Source organism: Pseudonaja textilis, chromosome 1 (assembly GCF_049901715.1).
Source record: "Pseudonaja textilis isolate UNSWEBS1 chromosome 1, rPseTex1.2, whole genome shotgun sequence".
Taxonomy (NCBI): domain Eukaryota; kingdom Metazoa; phylum Chordata; class Lepidosauria; order Squamata; family Elapidae; genus Pseudonaja; species Pseudonaja textilis.
Window position 1 is genome coordinate 170,506,211 of NC_141990.1, and position 6,563 is coordinate 170,512,773.

Consider the following 6,563-nt stretch of genomic DNA (forward strand, 5'->3'; position numbering starts at 1 on the left):
AGGATTATTTTTGAAATAATTGAAATGAAACAAAATTGATTGAGATTAATGAAAGGGGCTAGAATTAATGTGTTTGTTTCTCTCCTTACTGAAAATCTGGAATGGAAAAGGTAATAATAGAATTAAGTATGCATATATCAATGTATAATTTCTATCATATTTGTATGTAAAGATGATGACCCGGAAATATGTTGTCCACTAAAAAGAGATTTTTGTTTTTAATGTGAAAAACTGAATAAAGTCTGTTAAAAAAAAGAAAGAAATCTCTTTTCCAGGTGCAGAAGGGTCTGCTACTGTCTGTAAAAGTCCAGGAGATTTTCCTTGTCTTCTCTTTGCACAGGTGGGGCAGCTCGCAACATAGTTTTCAATGTCCTTTTTGAGAGACGGCCACCAAAATTTTCTTGATGAGGTGCAGGGTTTTTACAAATCCAAAGTGTCCTGCTATTTTGGAGTTGTGGCAGCGTTTAATGGGGTCCATTCTCTGGCTTGCAGGAACATAAAGTTTGTTTTCTACCCAGGCCAGCCCATCTTTGATTAAACAAGTGTTTTTGTTAGCCTGGAGCCAGTCGCCCTTAAGTGGTGCCTCCTTAAATATTGACATTGTTGTGTCTTCAGTCAGTGATGATTTTCTTTTCTCTTGTGTCCGGGTGATTATTTTGGCTGATAGTTGGGTCGGTTGGATCATTGTGAGGACTGCACAGAGTAGCTTGATGTGTTCTTCCATTGTTTTCATGTAGATTAAAATATCATCAAGATACACTAGAACACCTTTATATAAAAATTCATGAAGGGTTCCCTTGATCAATTGCATAAACACGGCAGGTGCTCCTTGCAATCCAAAGGGGAGCACTTTAAATTGGTAGCATCCCAATGGTATGTTAAAAGCTGTCTTCCATTCATCCCCTTCCTTTATTCTGATGCGGTAATATGCCTCTCGTAGGTCTAACTTTGAAAAAAAAAATTCTTTCAAGAGGTGGGCTAACATGTCCTTCATGAGGGGGAGTATATACATATTCTCTATGCAAATCGTGTTTAATTTTTGGTAATTAACATACAAGCGTACGGAGCCATCTTTCTTTTCACGGAATAACACTGGGGCAGCTATTTTTGGTTGGGCGGGTTCGATGAAACCCCTTTTAAAAATTTTGTCGATAAATGCTTCTTTTAGTTCTCTTCTTTTAGTTCTTTTAGTTCTCTGAGAGACATGCAGTACATTTGTGGTTTGGGGAGTTTAGCCCCTGATAGGATTTCGATAGTGCAGTCTGTGGCATGATGGGGTGGGAGTTCATCACAAGCTTCCTCGCTAAATACTTGGGCCAGAACCTGGTGCTCATTGGGGATGTTAATGGGTTCAGCCGACTGTCGGTCATGGCTGACTCTTTGTTCTCTGTTCCTTTCTTTATCCTTTCCTCTGAGCTATTTGCAAATACTACGTCTCTCTGGAATTATACGGTTCCTGTCCTCCAATTTATTTTTGGATTCCATTTCCGCAGCCATGTGAGACCTAGGACTAGCGGCTCTTCCATTCCTGGGGCTACAATGAATGTGAGCATCTCACTATGGTTCCCTAGTCTTATTTTCTTTTTCTTTTCTTTTTTTGAAAACAATTTTATTGATTTTTAAAAACATACAAAACAAACAGAACATAAAAGCATCAGTTCTCTTCCATACATATATACATACAGTGTGTCGGTTGGTTCATCAGTTTTGTGCATTCATTTCGTAGTCTCAATTACAGTTACATTACATAATAACTCATATTATCAATCCAAACTTATGTACCCTAGTATCACTATTAGAAAATCCATACAAAAAGAGGTAATCTGGGGGCAAGTTACTTTCTAAAAGGAAGTTTTATGTTTTTTTTTGTGTTTTATGTGTGTGTGTTTAATTGAGAATTAATAAAATCTCAGAGGAAGGCCAGATGAGAATAACTGTAAACAAGCCAGAGGAAAATATAAATGTGATGATTGAATAGCAGATAAATTAGAAAAGAAATGTGATTGAATAAGAGTAAAGAGAAATAATGTGAAATTTGTTAAAGGGAATTTACGTGTCTATATGGAAATGGGATAAATTAGAAGAATGTGATATAAAATAATGTGTTACCTGCCTTGTAAAGATTTATAATGGAAAGAGGTTTTACGTTTTTAATGTCTAATGATGTTTTGTTTGTTTGTTGTTAAAATCAATAAAATTTGCTTAAAAAAAAGAAAGAAAATCAATTGACTATAATTTTATTCATTCGTACTTTATGAGATAACTATAATTTAGGTAGTTTATTCTATAGCAAATCATATAATCATACCAAATCTATCCTAAAAACACTTTATAAATATGATAATAAAAAAAAGAAAAAGCAAAGATATTCCTTATTATCTAACATTCTAAATATTCTATTATTATATTTTATCATCCAACCATTGATAGAAAAGGTCCCAAATTTTATAGAATTGTTTATCCTCTTGCTCTCTAATTTCAAATGTCAATCTACTCATCTCAGCACATTCCAATATTTTCTTAATAATTTCTTCCTGCAATGGTATTTTCTCATTTTTCCAATTTTTAGCAAATGCAATCCTAGCCGCTGTTAATACATTTACAATCAGATATTTCAAGTCTTTACTGTATGTATCTGGTAAGATTCCCAATAAAAAAAACTCCGGTTTCAAATCTATGTGTTTCTTTGTCATTTTTTCCAACCATATGCGGATTTTAGTCCAATATTTTCTAGCATCCTCACAGGTCCACCACATATGGTAATATGAACCAGGTATCTGATGACATTTCCAGCATTTTTCAAATTTATTCTTGAACATTCTTGCTATCCTTGTCAGGGGAAAATGCCACCTGTAAAACATCTTATACAGATTTTCTTTATGAGCTGTTGACATTGTCATTTTATAATTTTGCAACCATAGTTTTTGCCATTTCTCTAAATCAATCCCATATCCAAAATTCTTCCCCCAGACAATCATGGTTTCTTTAACTTGTTCTTCCTCTAGCTTAATTCCCAGTAAATAACCATATAATTGTTTAATCACCTTTTCATCAGTACCTGTCAAAATCTTATCTAAATCCGTCTGTTTATCATAAAATCCCTCTGTTTTAGAATCTTCATCATACCTTGAGTGTATTTGCGCATATGAAAACCAATTCTTCTTTATACCTTCTTCCTCTAGATTTTGTATCGATTTAAGTTCACCCTTTTCATCCAATAGTTCCCCATATCTAACTGTTTGTTCCTTCTTATAAATTATAGGATAAGAAAATGCTTCAATAGTCGATAACCAAACTGGAATTTTCAAATAACAGTCTTATTTTCAATGGTTCTGTGGTAAACCTAGCTGGCACCCCCACCCACCCCGGCTATAGTTCCATCTAATTGGCCGAAAGCGATGGGATTTTCCATTTCTTTCAGTTGGATCTCCAATTTCTCTGCAAGGGAGGGATTTATGAGGCATCAGGTGCATCCCGAATCCAGCAACGCTGCAACTTCCTCCCCCTTCCCTCGGCTGGGGATATGGTCTTAGGGGTAGAGTGATTGGTTCAATGGGGTTGCTTAACAGCGGGTCGTCTTCCGGATCGCTTTTGGACTGGCTCAGGTCCCCTCGGAGCATTGGGTGTTCTTCCTCTGGGTTGGGGGGGGACCAGAATCCCACAGCTTCTCGGCCCCTCAGGCCAGTCTCCTTTCCTCGAGGGTTGGATGTTCCAGGTTTCCCCCTTGGAGGGGGGAACATTCCCCCCTAGGGTGGTCTGGCTTTCTGGCAGGGGTTTTCAAACGGCATTCTGCTGCGCGGTGTCCCTCCTTTCCACACTTAAAGCAACCAGACGTTCTTGGAGTCATGGTGGTTTGGGATTTGAAAATTTCCCATTTCCCCAGGGGTGGGGATCTTTTCCAAAACTTGCCACTGCAGTACCGGTTATGAGTCATGTCTATCTCGACCTCCTCTGCCATAATGTACCATTCATGCAGGAGGTTTGGGGCCCCACGGGCTAGGCATGCAGAATATAGGTCGTCATTTAGTCCATCTTTGAACCAACAGACTAGGATATCCTCTGGCCAGTCGACTCGGCCAGCCAGGTCACGAAATATGTGTATTCAGCTACCGGGTGATGGCCTTGCTTTATGGCTGTGATGCGATCTCGGACTTTTCTATCGGTGAGAGATACACGGATCTGACAGCAGAGCTGCTTAATTCATTATTTGCATTCTTTTTCATACAAAAGGAAAAAAAAATCCCAACCTATCAAAAGCAGAACTGTAAAAGACAGACTAAGAATACAAATTAAAATAGGCACAAAAATGGTAAGACAACACCCGTCTACCCTAGATGAGTTCAAATCCTCAGGACCAGATGGATTACATTCCAGAGTTCTGAAGCAGCTGGCACACATGCTCTTGGACCCACTGAACCTTATCTTTCAAAGATCCTGGAGCACCGGAGAACTAACAAAAGACAGAAAAAGAGCTGACATAGTTACTTTTCAAAAAAGGGGGAAATGCATCAGGAAACTACAGATCTCAATCAGCATGATACGTGGGAAGATTCTGGAAAAGATAATCAAACAGCAGATCTACAAATACTTAGAAGCAAGAAATGTTATAATCAGAAGCCAACAGATCATGCCAAACAAATCTTATTTCATTCTTTGACAAAGTAGACCAGAACCTACTTCTTGGTAAGTTAGAAAAATGTGGGATAGACAGCCTCAGCACCAGAGGGATTTGTAACTGACTGACCAACCGCACTCAGCATGTAGTCCTTAATGGAGTTACATCTACATGGAGGGAAGCATGCTTTGGGGTACCCCAGGCTCTATCTTAGGTCCAGTACTCTTCAACATCTTCATAAATGATTGAGATGAACAGATGACCAAGCTGGCAGGAAGAGCCAACACCCCAGTATATACTCAAGATCCAAAACAATCTTGATAGACTTGAACACTGGGTCCTATCTAACAAAATGGTGAGAAAAATAAGATTTTACACTTAGGCAAGAAAAAACAAATGCACAGATATACAATAAGTACAACTTGGCTCAACAGCAGTTAACTGCAAGAGAGATCTAGACAGGGGTGGGATTCAAATTTTGTAACAACTGGTTCTGTGGGCGTGGCTTAATTTGTGGCTTGGTGGTCATGTGACTGGGTGGGCATGGCTTGGTGGTCATGTGACTGGCAAACCAAATACAAGTGGTCCTCACTTAATGGCTGGTTGCTGAGCAAGTGTCCTAATTTATGACTGATCTCCCAAGAGCTACTTAACCTGTTTTGGGTATTTTGACAGCCATGCGCGCATGCGCGCGCGCACACACACACCCTTCTAACCCTGCTATTCTTTGATTCTATAAGGATCTCCTGCTGGAGAAGGGGGTTGGACTAGATAACTCTGAGATCCCTTGCAGGCCAGCCCTAGATTGCTGTGCTGCTTCAAAGAATCTTCTAAAGCCAGGGTTTGTGTCCTTCCTTCCCCTCCATTTTTTCCTCTCTCCCTCCCTCCCTCCCTCCTTCCACGTATTTATATATCCATCCATATATCTCATTCACTTTCTCCACTCTCCCTCTCTTTCTTTCTCTCCCTTCCTTTCTTTCTTGCTCTTTCTTTTCTTGGCCCCCTGTCTCTCTCTCTCTCCTTCTCCCTTTCTCTCTCACACACACACCTGGTCTGGGATGAACTGAATGATCTGGCGAGCTGAAGTCAGCATCGGGTGGCATGAAAAGAAAAAAAATACCTCCACATGTGGCAGCGGCCTCATGTAAGTGGCTGCAGCGGTGCTTTGCGCACCATTCCTGGACCTTGCAAAACACCTCTGCAGGTGGCAGAGGCAGCGATCCTGGCTCTGGAAGCCTTGTGTAAGCGGTTGCAGCGGCACTTTGCACACCCACACCCCGGACCTCACAAAACACCTCTGCGGGTGGCAGAGGCAGTGACCCTGGCTCTGGCAGCCTTGTGTAAGCGGCTGCAGTGGTGCTTTGCACACCCACCCCCTGGACCTAGCAAAACACATCCGAAGGTGGCAGAGGCAGAGGACCTGACTCTGGCAGCCTCGTGTAAGCGGCAGCAAAAGCCCTGGTTATGGGAGGCAGCTGGTTCCGCCGCCCTAATGGTCAGAACATGGCAGCTCACTGCCATGTAGTAAGGAGAGCTGGGAGAGCACCACGTGGTAGCTTAGCCAGCCAACCAAGCCCAGGGATGGGGCCGCGCCAGTGGGGAAACCAGCCAGCCGAGCCCGGGGATGGGTGGGGAGGTAGGTAGCCCCTAGCCAGCACCGCCAGCAGGATGGGGCCACACTGATGGGGAAGCCAGCCAGCCAAGCCTGGGGAGGGGGCAGGTAGGTAAGCTGGGAGAGGTCCGGAGAGCCCTCGAGATGGCTGGGTGAGGCTTAGGGACAGTGGGGGAAGGGCTAGCACAACTCGTCGGCTTACCTGTGAGCAGGCAGATCAGTGGAGAGGCTCATGTCGGCTCCGGGCTTCGAAACAGGGTTCAACTGCGCTGCTTCTCTGCTGTCCAGGAACAGTTTCCTGAAGGGAGGGGGGCTTGCAAGCTTTTCACAAGCAAA

The 6,563-nt window shown here is 42.1% G+C and overlaps 1 protein-coding gene across 3 annotated transcripts in view; it reads right to left on the minus strand.

Moving 5' to 3' along the window:
• BMPR2 (bone morphogenetic protein receptor type 2) overlaps positions 1 to 6,563 on the minus strand; it is a 117,675-nt gene that overhangs the window by 46,114 nt on the left and 64,998 nt on the right. The gene's annotated exons all lie outside the window — the stretch shown is intronic.